Source organism: Sus scrofa, chromosome 6 (assembly GCF_054392235.1).
Source record: "Sus scrofa isolate SSC_HxYL_T2T_F1_AM1 chromosome 6, Sscrofa_HxYL_maternal_Yorkshire_Landrace_v2.0, whole genome shotgun sequence".
NCBI lineage: Eukaryota > Metazoa > Chordata > Mammalia > Artiodactyla > Suidae > Sus > Sus scrofa.
The window spans coordinates 24,346,772-24,362,320 of record NC_139388.1 but is presented as its reverse complement, the minus strand read 5'-3'; the positions used below and the strand labels follow the sequence as shown (position 1 = coordinate 24,362,320).

The window sequence follows — 15,549 nt, the reverse complement described above, 5'->3', positions numbered from 1 at the left end:
TATTTTTTAAAGTGCAAGGGGTTGCTCTGAATGTTTGTATTTATGCCTAGAAAAACCATAAACCAGAGACTGTCTTCTATAAACGAGGACATATGTTCTCTGTGATTTTGGATTTAGGATAGAAATATTCAACATCTCCACAGAATAAATCATGAGCCCATAGGTCTTTGGAATAGATATGGCAAGTTTATACTCTATCTCCCTTTTTCTAGATCAAAAATTCATGAGTTTTGTTTCATAGAGCACTACTTTTGTTGGCACCTGGATAGTACTCATGAAGATTAAAAAAAAGAAAAGAAAAAAAGTCTCCTCTTAACATTTAGAATCAATTAAAGTAATGGAAAGAAGTTGTCAGATTTAAAATATTGGAGATATATGGATAAGAAGGTGGATAAAAAGATGTCTTATGAGCCTGTTACTCATTACTTGTTTTGCGTTTTTTGGTTTGTTTTTTTGGCTGCACCATGGCATACAGAAGTTCCCAGACCAAGGGTCCAACCCATGTCACAGCAGTGACCTAAGCCACTACAGTGACAATGACAGGTCCTTAAGCCACTGAGCTACACAGAAACTCCCCCATTCTTTGCTAATGAGAACACACACACACACACACACACACACACACACACACACACACACACACATTTCAATGTTAGACGTTATTTTAAAACTATGGGAAATTTTATGTTTTATGGAGTGAAGCAAATGGCAAACTCATATTCAGAATTATTTTTTCTTCTTCACATGGACCTTAAAATGGTCAATAGCTGATGTTTCTCCACTGAGAACATGATGTACAAGTCATATACAAGTTTCAGCCCAACAGATAAAGGTTATGCTTTTGAGAGAGCCAATATATTCAAATCCATAATTGATGGGTCGATGATCCCTCTTTTAATTAGGTCTTCAAGGGAAATGTTTTCAGTGTTTGGCATTTTCTAAGAAACTGGCAGCATGTCTTTTAACTTGAAGTTGCTGTGATCATTCTCCTTTCTCATATGGATTGGTCCTTCTGCAATTTTCAGCTGACTAATTCATAATCAAAAAACAAAATGAGATAGAAATTAACTGTCTCTTGTCTCCTACACAGTTGAATGATTTCACAAATAATTTTCTCTCTGAATATAGGAGAATTCTATTTCTGTCATAATAGGAAACAACCTTTAATACAGCAAAAGGGGAAAACAAAGGCCCAAAATGTGACGAGTCACTCATATCCCATGCACACCCCACACAACCACAGCACTTTGATTCTGCCTAATTATGCCGCCCAGACATGAGTTTCTTCCTCTTCCAAGGGGGTGAACTTATAAACAAGAGGAATCGGCCACCTCTCAGTACTGGCTTCCATTCTAGTCATGAAAAATGGAGGATATTCCACAATTAAATATAACAAGTCAGGGGAGATAATATGGATCTTTTTCAGATACAGAAATATCTTGCATGCGGAAAATTTGAGGTCTGCAGAAACTTGATCTTCTCTATCCTGCACACTGTAGTTAAAAGATTTGATTGAAATTTCTAGAAAGCAGGTTGGAAAAATGGAAGTCTTCATGTTTTATATTAAAATACTTGAATCATGTGTATAAAGAAATGAGAATAAATATAAAACTCTGTTCCCTAATGAGGGCCTGTGGGAAGGACAGACATAGACTTGGCCTCAGTTACAGCTTGCAGAGTCCTAAGGGAAAGACAGCAAAGGAACCAGACGACCCTAAGACACTTTCCTCTTCTTTATGATTCTTTTTAAGCCAAAATTCTATTGATGAGAACTGCACTCTGCCGGCATGATCGTGGCAATTAATTTGGATAATGTAGACGCTGACGAGAGTGGTGAAATAAGTGTGCCTGGGGTTATCTCAATGACCGTTATATGGTTGCCTGTTTAGAATATAATTCATGTTTTATTTTGTGGGGTTTCCATCTTAACTCAAGGGCCAACCTCAATCACTACGTGTTTCCTGTCTCTAGAACGTCCCTCGTGAGAACACTGACGACAGGCAAGCTATTATTTTAACCTCAGTTTCCTCATCTGTAATACTGATGAGGATTACACTATATCCACCCCACAAGTGTACTGTAATGGGAATGAGTAGCTGAGGGCTTAGACAGTTCCGGCATGTAGAAAAATACTCATCATTAAATGGGACAAGATCTTATTTATGTGAATCTATTAATTTCTAAATTTCCATGCTGTATTCCATCTCTTCTGGCTTATCATTCTCAACCATATCTCTTTGAATTTTGAATAATGTCCGGTAGTTCTGAAAGTGGTCGCATTGTGGAAACTGTGATCCTCATTAATATGTATTGCAATGTACTGTAGTCTGTAGGGTATTATCATAGAAACATAAAAGGAAAAAAAAAAAGTAGGAAGATGAGAAGGTGAGGAAAGAATGAAAACATTTACCAGCCACAAAAATAACGGGGATTCCTGGATCTGGTTTTAACTATACAGGCTTTTCGGCTTTATTTTTTCTCCTTTGCCAACATGAAATTCAGCTTTCTCCACACAATGGCTAAGCCCAATTTCTAACTTAAGATGACTTTTCATTCCAAAGTTATCTTAAATCATCCACAACTTCCCAACACCTGTAGTCTGTGGGAATCATTTTGTATAAGTTGGACCCTTAAAGACCGTCCTCCTTTGTTCTTCTGAATAATGCCAACTTAATTCAGACTCTTCTTGTCACACAAATAAAGCGTACTGCTTAAACGTGAAAGTGGATTTCCCTCATTCCAAGACAGCCAGAGCGGATCCTCTGTCCTCCAGCTTCTCTCCAGCTGAATCCTCACACACACCTCTCTTGTATTCAGGATGTAGGTTTCCAGGTAAACAGAATCTCTCTCTCCTCCACCTTAAGCCAGCTCTGTTCCATCCAGGCTGAACTGGACCAGAAAGGCCTTCTTGATCAAAGCAAAAAGGACCGCCTTGGTAAGCCACTTGTCCTCTTCTTGGCTACCTCGAGCCTCATTAAAATTTTCCATTACACCAAGCTACTTTGAAAGTGACAGAGGACTTCCCTAAACAGCATCTCTTTCCTCAAGTGGCCTTTATAAAAGCCCCCATCCCTCAGCAACAGCACATTCATTATGATTGGGTTTCTCAGGCAACGATACCTAAGCAACAAGTGAAAAATATTTGCTTTTAAGAGTGTGATAATGAATACCTATGCATGTGTGTTTCTGATATGGTCCACTCTGCTCACATAGTAGACTTTTCCACAGCACCAAACTTTGACAAGAGGGCCTTTTTCATATACGGTATTAACTTTCACCCCTATGAAGCATGGCATTTCTGCTCAATGTTGAATCATAAAAGGTAGTGCTCAATTTGCATGAAACAGAAGGGCCAATTGGGATTCCAAATATGCAGAATAGCATTATGCATACATGATCCAAAAAGGCTTCTGCTTCAGTAATTCATAATTTATTGTTTATGCTTCCAGCAATGTTTCGTTGATAAAAAGCCATTTATGTTTCATTTTGTCGTCTAAACTGTAATTAAGGACGATGTGCAAGCTAAGAAAAATAGATAACAGATCTGTATTTCCACTTTCTGCATATGACTGTGTAGTTTGGTTCAGAAAACTAGATTTTCTTTGCTTAAGTAGTTTTTAGAAACTTGTTTTTATAGTTTCCGTGTCTTTGTTTTTTTTTTGTATGTTTGTCTTTTTTTTTTCAACTCATAATACAAGAATACCTTCAGAAGTTAAGAAAATTCCTTTGCAAAAATTGAAAATCCTAAAATTATTGCTCTGGTCAGATATAGCAGATTGCAGTACCTATTTTTCAGTATATGTTAGGGAAGACAATTTCGTTCTGAGATTGCTGACTCCTATGGATGTAATTTACATACATTGCATATGTTTATATGTATAGTTGTCCATATGCTATTTAAAGTTATGAATTGGTTCAGAGCTTTGCCGTCAATTTGCTAGCCATCCATTTCTGGTTCCTACAGAGAATCCTAATTCTGAAGATTTTTGAAAGAGAAAACCCAAGAGATAAATCAGCAGCTGGTTATTTATCTTGAGGTTATCTTAGTTATTATCTTAAAGATGCATAAGGACCTAGAATTTATATATACAAATTTTGCTTTCTGAGACTTTTGCTTCACAAGAAAAACAGAACAATAAAGGAATCAATGAACGCCAGGGGCGAGTATAAAGAACTACTCAGATAATTAAAAATATATATATCAACTCTTGTTTGGGCCACATTGTTGTTTGTGCCATTAAAAAATACTGGTATTTACTGATTTATCATCTATTTACAAGCAGGACACTAGGCCTTAGGATTGTGTGGGTGCCAAATAAACATGACTGTCCTTTGGTAAGCACAACCAGATATTAAAATGGAATGTGGAAACAAAATGAGCTGTCAGTCTATGCAAATTCTCCTTTTCTAAAAAAGCATTAAATGTAGTTGACAATCATTTCATCTCCTTTCAGCACAGAAGTTTGCATTTTGAATTAATGTGAGCACTTTATAGACACAACATTAGGCATACGTGACATTCCGTCTGGGGATGTGACCTGAATAACAGGGAAGGCTCTTCGGATCCTTCCGTTTATTACAGTGTACGGAGAAGGCAGGGAAAGAATTTGGAAACAATAAAGGGGACACTTGCATAGATAAACATTTAAAAAGTTGACTTGGGATGAATTAGAATGAACGATAAAAGAGAGCCCCTGTGGATAGAGAAATGCTCAGGCTTCCTGGTTAAGAATATTTAGTTTTGCATTCTAGCTCTTCTGAATATGAACTGTGAGAACTTATACAAATTCTGCATAATCTTGAGCCTTTATCTATAAAATGAAAATTATAATTACCCCATGTTGTTTTGTATAAAAACATTAAGAAAAAAATGTGCTAAATTTAGTGTCTGATAAATAGAAGGCCCTCAGTAAATACATTTCCTTTGTCTCTCTCTCTCCTTCCTCTACACACTTGAGAGCCCCCTGAATGTCTCTCATTCACTCCATGCAACAGATAAAAACACTGAAAAAGAAACAGTAACTAGTGATATACTATTCAACTGCCCCTTACCTGAAAGGCCAATGACTGAACATATCAGTAACACTGGTCATGAGTAAAGCAGGGAGAAAGGAAAAAAGGAAAAGAAGAGTATTTGGGTAACTTAACTTGTTCTTTGAATATAACCCTTGTTACCATAACATAATCAATGGATAGAGAGTACCTATAAATTGTAGGTTTCCACAGGACTTGATCCAGTTGCATGTAGTTCTCTCTATACTGGCAAATGGGATATTTGAGAGGTGACAGAATGTTACAGTTTTTTGAGCTAGGTGCACCTTGGTAAATAGCCAGATTATGATGATACTAGATGCTAGCTACAGATACTTCAAATATATTTTTTAAAAAATTATTAGCAGTGTGCTTTAGGCAGTGATGATAGGTGTCCATCTCCCCAGCTTAATTTCACCATCTCTCTCTCCTTTCTACCTTGTTCTCATCTTACAGATCCCTTACACACCCTTTAGGCTGAACATGCAAAAGCAATGATGCCTTTTACTTTCCCTTCCATTTGTCTGGAATATGCATCCTCTGCTCCCTCTATTTTCTGTCTAGCTAGTTTCTAGCCATTCGTAACAACCCAGGCTCCCCTCATCTGTGAACAGAGCAAGAGAGTGCTTAACAGTTGCTGTAAAGTCTTCTTTGCTTTGCTTTTCAGGACTGTGCGGTAACTGCTAAGGCAGACAGGGATATCTATCCTGAGTCAAGGAGTATCTCCTCCAGCATCCTCTGAGGCTCTTGATAACAGATCATATCTTTATTCACTCATATTCATCCAATGCCTATTTATTTAGTGCTTACCATGTGCCAGGCACTACCTTAGGAACTGGAAATAATGGAGTGAATAAAATCGACACTGTTTTCGTCCTCCTGTACAGAGTATTTTTGTTCTCCTTAGGACTCTGTCTTACACTAATTTGAATTCTCAGAGAGGAAGGCTATAATTTAACATGGCTTTTTGTCATACAGCAGAGACATTCACAGGCTAGCCTGCAAAATACTATGATTTGGGGAAGAATGATCACACATTCTAACTTCTAGACTGTCATAAACAATGTTCCCTCTTAAATCTTACCCAACTTGTAAAACTGGTTCTACATAAATAGTTAGGTTTTTCTGGATTCCATCTATCACATCTATACAAAGCATCTGTCTGATCAGTGTGGTGACAGATATCTGAAGTCACAAAGAGATCATTCTCCCTGTGAGTTTCAGATCAGTGTCCTCATTATTCCTGAGCTTAGACAAACTATGCCGAACTATACTCTTCTATACTCTTTGACTTTGCAGAGTCAAATCATGTTGGTGAGCACTCTTCAAATTCACAGTGATCCAAAAACTTCCCTGCAGTTTGGGCTGTACCACTATGAGCTGGGGCTGCTGTTTCTATTTTTGCAAGTTTATTAGACTCCATTCTAGTTTTGATCCAAGTCTCATTATAAATAGTTCATGCCTTTTTCAGTTGCATAGTTGATTTAGATACCTGTAAGTTAACACGTTTTAGCTAATTTTCAGTGTAGCTTGTTGTAGCTAATTTTCAGTGTAGTAATGTTTACTGAGGGCCCTTGGCAACTAGAGGATGGTATTGTGCTGATTTCTGGACATGACTTTGGGTTCACTTCCTATCTGTTGCCTGTTCTATCCAAACTGCTACCAGAATGAATGTGCCAATGCACTTTGTAGAGGAAGATATTAATTGTTGTCCTTGGTCCTTTTGCGGTTACTCATTGCCTTTGCTCTCATCCTCGTAGATTGCCTACTAGAATTCCTCCTTCTCCTGCTTGAGTATATTATTCTCAGCCTTTTGAAGGTTGTTTATCTTAAAGCAGTCTGAAAACAAGGTGAAACCGTACCTGGTGTGCTAAGCACAATCATCCTTCTCTGAGTTTCATGCTTTCATTTGGCCAGACAGTCATTGCTAGTTTCATCAAGGTCACGCTGTGATATACTTCTCGCCAGACTTCAGTTTCCTCTCGCACAGAATGAATAGGTTAGTGCTGGAGCTAAGGACTCATCTATTCTAACATACTGAGTGTGCAAACATGTGTATTAGGGGGAAAAATAGCGCAAACGTTGAAATCAGACAAATCCCGCATCCAGCAATTAATGAAGATGTGACTGTGGACAAGGCTTTTAACTTTCTGTAACAGATTATGTTAAAGCACAACTGCTGTGATGGACCAAGTAAAGAACCTAGGATAAATGCCAAGGGCAGTACCTGAACTTAAGTGATACTCTATGTTCTCTGTCTTTATTAACCTTCAAAAGAAACAACACACATAGAAGTGATCTTTACACCTGAAATCAGATTTTGCTCAACTCCCAAAAATAAATTAATGAAGTAGTTCTTTGTATTTTGAGTATATCTGCATCTATTCTTGATGCTTTTAATAGGATTAAAAAAACAACTGTCTCACATATTGAAGAGATTTCTCCACACATACACATACACACACACACACACACACACACACACACACACACACACAGACGTTACTAAAATGGAGCTGAGAAGTAAATCAGTATAAACACACAATATGTATATCAGTAATAGATATATTTTTAAAAGTTTTCTCAGTGCACAGTTTCAAATATTAAAAATAAAAAAATAACATTGGCCATGCTCTGAAGCATATCGTGAGGTGACATAAAACTTTGTTATAAATGTTGGTAGGATGGAGTTCCCATCGTGGCTGAGCAGAAATGAATCCCCGATTAGGAACCATGAGGTTGTTCGATCCTTGGCCTTGCTCAGTGGGTTAAGGATCCGGTGTTGCGGTGAACTGTGGTGTAGGTCGCAGATGCGGCTTGGATCTGGCATTGCTGTGGCTCTGGCATAGGCCGGTGGGTACAGCTCTGATTCGACCCCTAGCCTGGGAACCTCCATATGCTGCGGGTACGGCCCTATAAAGACAAAAAGACAATAAAATAAATAAATAAATGAAAATAAATGTTGGTAGGCTGAAGTTCAAGGAAGAAAGCTTTAGACTGGTTGAGACAATTATCTAAAATTCATTATCGTTTTTTCCCCCCAGAGAATAGAACTAAAATGTATGCAACTAATTATATAAAGTTCACATTTTGAATGAGTAGGGAAGAAACACAAAGAGAACCTATATCCCTGTGTTAATCCTGTTATAACTTTTCTTTCTAAAATATTTATTTAAAATGGATGTTCAATTTTACAAGGACTTTTTTTTCCAGGGAATCATCTAACATTACATAGCATGAAAACAGAATTGCTTAAAAAATAATTTTCACTGAGAAATATAAAGATGTATTATAAAGATTAGAAAGTAGGATTACCTCTCTGGTTAGGTTATTATTGAGAAGTCCTACGATTATTTTCAGATAAAGCTGTACTTTTTTTATTTTGAATGGGTTATGTATCAAATTGTAAAAAAAAAATAGGTAAAATGTACTGAGCATCTATTATTTAAAATAATTTACCTAATATTCATATATTACTATATATATTCAGAGTATTATTATGCTACTTTATAGCTGAGGAAATGGAAGCCTTGTAATTGACTTTCCAGGCATAAAATGCAGCTACCAAGCAAGCTGTTAAAGCTGCATTCTCACCAGCATCACATACAGTCTTCTAATGCTTTATGCTGTACTTCTAGAACACTTGTTCAGTAAAACTGTTGATATTTCATTTATAGTTTTCAAACAGTTGTGCTTTCTTTTTACAAACTATGGAAGGTTAGAAACCAATAGCTAAACATCAGAGAAGATCATCATAGTATTAGTTGGAGAAAACCTAGCAACATCAAAAAAGAAAGAAACAGTCAATGATTTACCGTAGATAATGCAGGCCTAAAACACCATTATGCCTCCTGCTTAGTGAACATCTACTACATGAATGATTCTAGACTGTCAGCATCTGACCTTCACAATGGTCTTTGCAATTCATTGCAATGATAATGAGTTAAATGAGTTACTAAGACATGTGGTAAAGTATTAGTTTGCTATATGTAAGAAAAAAACAAAAACAAAAAAAACCGGAGACTCCTGTATTAGGCTAATAGACCCGATTCAGTCTTGCATAACTTTATCCTCTAAATCTAATGAAGGTATAGAAAAGATATAGATATAGAAGATATAGAAAAATGAAAGCCACAAAAACTGATAATAAATATGTTGCCAAATATTGGAGGAACTATCTACTTAAAAAGCTAAAATGTCCATATTAAAAAATACTAGCAACACCACCACCACCACTAGTATGCCAAAGATGATTTTTCTGTCAGAAATGGGAGAAATCTACTTTCTAGAAACTTGGTTAGAGGGCCTTGGTAGCCCTTTGGTGAAGAAACAAAGTATATATCAGTCATAAAAATTGAGTAACCAATCCCATATGTGTTCCTTTTGCTTTTCCGATATCTTCTAATAATTAAACTCACAGCAATCAATTGGACAAAAGGCATCCAGTGAATAGTAATGGGAAATTGCAAGAGAAAACTACCATTTAATTTTGATTATACATATTTTATTCATGCTGCACTATCCAATTGTAATGACCACACATAATCACTCAAATATATACACAGTGCATTAAGACAGAGAACACATAAATCACTTAAACTTTTTAAATACAAAGAGTCTAAAATACATTAAATGGAAAGAAAAAGCATTTAGAAATATTTACTATTTTTTGGAAATGGGACTTGTGTAGTCCTGTGATTATGCATAAACAGGTTTTACATACTTTTTAGTAATATGATGTGACATTTACATGATCTAAAGTTAGAGACACATAAATACATAACACTTGACTTAGATTCTTAACCATTTACTTGGCTATTTCTTTTATTTTTTATTTTATTTTATTTATTTTTTTCCCACTGTACAGCAAGGGGATCAAGTTATCCTTACATGTATACATTTTTTCCCCCACCCTTTGTTCTGTTGCAACATGAGTATCTAGACATAGTTCTCAATGCTACTCAGCAGGATCTCCTTGTAAATCTATTCTAAGTTGTGTCTGATAAGCCCAAGCTCCCGATCCCTCCCACTCCCTCCCTCCCTCTCCCATCAGGCAGCCACAAGTCTATTTTCCAAGTCCATGATTTTCTTTTCTGAGGAGATGTTCATTTGTGCTGGATATTAGATTCCAGTTATAAATGATATCATATGGTGTTTGTCTTTATCTTTCTGGCTCATTTCACTCAGTATGAGAGTCTCTAGTTCCATCCATGTTGCTGCAAATGGCATTATGTCATTCTTTTTATGGCTGAGTAGTATTCCATTGTGTATATATACCACCTCTTCCGAATCCAATCATCTGTTGATGGACATTTGGGTTGTTTCCATGTCCTGGCTATTGTGAGTAGTGCTACAATGAACATGAGGATGCATGTGTCTCTTTTAAGTAGAGTTTTGTCCAGATAGATGCCCAAGAGTGGGATTGCAGGGTCATATGGAAGTTCTATGTATAGATTTCTAAGGTATCTCCAAACTGTTCTCCATAGTGGCTGTACCAGCTTATATTCCCACCAACAGTGCAGGAGGGTTCCCTTTTCTCCACAACCCTTCAAGCACTTGTTATTTGTGGACTTATTAATGAGGGCCATTCTGACTGGTGTGAGGTGGTATATCATGGTAGTTTTGATTTGCATTTCTCTTATACTCAGCGATGTTGAGCATTTTTTCATGTGTTTGCTGGCCATCTGTATATCTTCCTTGGAGAACAGTCTATTCAGGTCTTTTGCTCATTTTTCCATTGATTAATTGGCTTTTTTTGCTGGTGGGTTGTATAAGCTGCTTATATATTCTAGAGATTAAGCCCTTGTCAGTTGCATCATTTGAAACTATTTTCTCCCATTCTCTAAGTTGTCTTTTTGTTTTCTTTTGGGTTTCCTTTTGATGAATATAGATGCAAAAATTCTCAACAAAATCTTAGCCAACTGAATCCAACAACATATCAAAAAAATTATACACCATTACCAGGTAGAGTTCATCCCAGGTTCACAAGGATGGTTCAACATATGCAAATTAATCAACGTCATACACCACATTAACAAAAGAAAAGTCAAAAATCATATGATCATCTCAATAGATGCAGAAAAATCATTTGACAAAGTCCAACATCCATTCATGATCAAGACCCTCGCCAAAGTGGGTATAGAGGGAACATTCCTGAATATAATCAAAGCCATTTATGATAAACCCACAGCAAATATAATACTCAATGGGGAAAAACTGAAAGCCTTCTCAAATCTGGAACAAGACAGGGATGCCCACTCTCACCACTGCTCTTCAACATAGTTTTGGAAGTCCTAGCCACAGCAATTAGGCAAACAAAAGAAATAAAAGGCATCCATATAGGAAGAGATAAAACTGTCACTGTATGCAGACGACATAATACTATACATAGAAAACGCTAAGGACTCAACCCCAAAACTACTTGAACTGATTAATAAATTCAGCAAAGTAGCAGGATATAAGATTAACATTCAGAAGTCAGTCGTATTTCTGTATACCAGCAATGAAATATTAGAAAGGGAATACAAAAATACAATACCTTTTAAAATTGCACCTCACAAAATCAAATACCTCCAAATATACCTGACCAAGGAGGTAAAGGACTTATATGATGCTTGGCTATTTCTAAGGTTATTAAGTTCAGGTAGAACAAAGTAGGGACTTTGTTCTAGGGCATCAGACCTATATCTCAATGTAGTCTAGTGAACCATTTGTGATGGAGAAAGATCAATCGTAGTGGCCTGAAACCACATCAGGCCAACATATTATCTTTGCCTTTTTCTTATCCAAAGCCTAAACTCTAATCTGATGCCTTTAAACTTCACTATCACCAAGTATAAGATATTGTTAATGAGATGCATTATTAATTTTTGACCACCTAAGATAAATAATGTTCCACTAAAAGGCTGACAGTTAAATACAGTGTGCCCTCAACTATAATATACACCCTTTTTCACAGATATTAAAATCAATGAAATACAGTACTCTGATTAATAAACCTGAAGAGCACATTGGCTTATAAACAGAACTGGAGGAAAAGAACAAGAACCTAAGTACAAAAATAATGCTAGGTATAAAGATCATGTACTCTAGACCAAAACTCGACTGAAGTTAGAGGAGGAACAAAACTGCATGAGTTGTAAAGAAGCATTTCCAAAAGCAGTCATTTTTACTCTATTACTCTCTTGCTTAATCCCTTAACACAATGTCTTTCAAAATAAGCAAAGCACTATTAACAAAGAATTACTTATTCATTTCTCTCAAAAGTGCAATTTCCAATGTTGGAATTGCAAAGTGAGAATTTAAATTCCAAATCTTGGCTGTGCAAGATTCTCCCAGAAATGCATTACTGGAGTATGTGCTAGGCCTTGTTTATAAGTATAGAACATGGAATTTTAGCATCATAAAAGCATCATAAAATTTCTCTCATTAAGGCCTTTCCTCCTCAGAAGAGTGATGACAGTAAGCAAGTGGTAGAGAACAGGAAAGAACAGGAAAAAATATCATAGTTCAGGTGTACCAAGTAGCAAAGGTAGTGAAACCTTGTAAGAGGAAAGAAAGAAGCTGGCATTAGATAAGGATGGAATTTAGGAATTAAAGTAGTTCTATAAAACCTTCCCTGAAATGTATCCTGGATCTCAGTAGGCTGATTCCAAAGAGTGATAAGGAGGATCAAATTAGGATGACATGGCAGCAAGCATTTCCAAAAAGTAAAACAAACAAACAAAATAACTTCTATCAGGGATGTATATGTTCTCACCTATGACTCTCCATCCTAAAAGAAGCGCCAAGCCAAGGTGCTTATTACAATGGCTACCCACTCCTTCAGAGGGCAAAGATGGAAAGAACAAAGTAAGATGTCAGAAGAATCATCAGTTCTACTAGGAAATCCAGGGAAATTTAGACACCAAAGCCAAAACACCAGAGTGTGGAGATTAAGCAGATAGAGCCCATGATTTAATTTACTAGCCCATTCGTGGGTCTCCCTGCGAGCTCACTTTTTAAAGTCCATTCTGTGTTGGGCTTATAGAAGCAAGACCATTCACACTGCAGAGGGTCTGAGCCTCTTGATACACAGCATGCATCAGTTTGTTGTCTTAGAGGGCTGGGAAGGAAAAGAGTTATGCTGCAGAGAAAATTAGAGGAAAGAGGGGAAGTGTGGGCTCTTCCAGCTGTGATTCTATTATCCTTGATCCCACACATTCCATGACTTCCTTAGGCTTCTAATACATAAAATACTCTCAGAGGCAACAGTGATGAAAATGAGCCATGGCAGAGACAGTCCCACAAAGTGGGGAGGTCATGTACCACAGACTGGATTCTGTCCATAGGCTGCATCGCTTGTTAGCCAATATCTGGTAAGTATTGCATTTCTCAGCCCGAGTCTTCTCTTAAGACAGGTATGTCCAGGCAGTACTGACAGAATTGCAAGGAGTTAAAAAAAATATGTGACCATAGAGTATAATTCATGGGCTCAAAGGGAAGAGTGTTTTAAGAGTGTAAGAGACAGTTAATGAATGAATGCATTTAATGTAGCTCCACACAGAAGAGCTTGTGAAGAGCTTTCCCTCCTCTTAAGCAGAAAAAACTACATGGAGAGTTATTCATTAAAATTTGCTTATAAGTGACAGGAAATCCCATTCAAATTGCCTGAACAATAAAGGTAAACTGATTCAAATAACAAAAAGTCCAGAATTTAAACGGCTTCTCTCATGACCAGATCCAGATGCCCCAAGGATGGACCCTATCCTTCCCCAGCACCATTCCTCTGCCTTCTTTCTCTCTGCTGTGTTGCCTTCCCTGTATATTCTCTCCAAAGAGTAGGAAAGAAAGTTTGCAGAAATAGTGGGACTATACACATCTCACAGGTTGGTGTTTGTGGATATATATACACTGCACTTTTTTGGGACCATATTGGACCTAGGACATGAGCATGTGACTCAACTGAGGCATTCTCTGTATTCATGGGGATGAAATACTCTTCTCAGGGCTGCTGTGTACAGTTGTGAGAGTTATTCTCTATGCAGAGCCCCCAGCCCTGGGAGTGGCAAGTGAAAACCAGCACATACTCCCTTTGAGAAGCTGTGATCCCAGTGAGGTCTTCTTTGTCTCATTTTTAGAAAAGCACTGTCTCATCAATAAGCCCTTGAACCCATTTTAGGCTGTACTTTCAAAAAGATGAATACATCTTTTAATTCACATAAATGCAACCTTAAGTAGGAGCGATACAACCCTGTCGGTTCAGCCTGGATATGTCCCCATCTTCCACTGGTGTCAAGCCACTTGATTGACAGCTCCACCACAATCAGAAGATGTGAGGAAAGGGCCATTCTAAAAGGAAGGCAGGTTGGAAAAATAAAGAGAACAGACAGGATGAGAAGATAAGTCACCAATAGGCAAGTAGGATCAGTGCTGTGAATGACCTCAGCAGGGGAATTTCTTCCCTTCCCTTGGGAAACTTCTTTGCAAAGAAAGACTTCCTGTTCAGGAAGTTATGAATTGCAGTTGTCTATTATTTGACTTACATTGCATTACATTGCAATATGTCATTGTGAGATGTGACATAATATAATGTAAGTGACAGGCAGCTAAATTTTTACAGCAAGAAAACTTTTTTTTTTATATATCCAGGATCTGCTATCAAATTTGATAGCAGCTATCAATCCATTTTTTTCCTCAGGTAGATCAAAAATTTGATGTTCATGAAAAGCAGGTCATTTTGAAACATCCAGAAGCACTTCAGTGCCTGTACAATTTGGTTACCATAAATCAGTTAAAAAACAAAACCAAATACTCTAAAAGATGCATGAATCTTGATTCAAGTTCTGTTTTTGCTTTTTAGATGAGTATAATATTGTTTTGGATTGTGAGTTTAGTTTTCTTTTGGATATTGCTAAAAAGTGATTATCAAATGAATTATTTTAGTGCCTAGATCAGACGAGGAGTTCACAACTGAGAGTGGTTTTGCAGTCCAGGCAACATTTGGAAATGTCTGAAGATGTCACAAGCGAGACAGGGGTGGGATGCTACTGGCATCTAGTGGGTAATGGTCAGAGATACTGCTAAATGTCTATAATACAGAGGAGAGCACCCACAAGGGCATTCTGGCTAATGTCTTGGCAATGCCTCTGACCCCAAGGTCATTATTTAAGTGAATTGGCCTAAACATGGTCATGACCTGGTCCAACAGTTTCCCAAGTAAGATTCTGATGAATCCAGAATGGATTTAATTTATCACCCCATCTTCAAGACAGGCCATGGTGGTATATTATTTAAACATCTAGCTGATTTTTGGGGAATTAAGGAACACCAAACAGTCTCTTTGCACATCAAATTTTTTGGGAATTTCACAACAGCTGGTCCTATAAGGAAAAGAAAGAAGAATTCCTGAGGTCCAATTCTACCTCCACCCCAAGTTTATCCATGAGAGACTTTGGAAAATGGTTTCCCTTCTCAGGCTCCCGTGGTCTCATCAATACTACAGGAAATTGCATACAGCAGAATCACTACACTTTGTTA

The 15,549-nt window shown here is 37.2% G+C and overlaps 1 protein-coding gene and 1 long non-coding RNA gene across 27 annotated transcripts in view; one reads left to right on the top strand and one right to left on the bottom strand.

Annotated features, from left to right (window-relative positions):
• The window catches only part of LOC146402255 (uncharacterized), a 912,822-nt gene that overhangs the window by 60,819 nt on the left and 836,454 nt on the right, over nt 1-15,549 (bottom strand). The window lies entirely within an intron of this gene.
• CDH8 (cadherin 8) overlaps nt 1-15,549 on the top strand; it is a 1,221,794-nt gene that overhangs the window by 1,168,204 nt on the left and 38,041 nt on the right. The window lies entirely within an intron of this gene.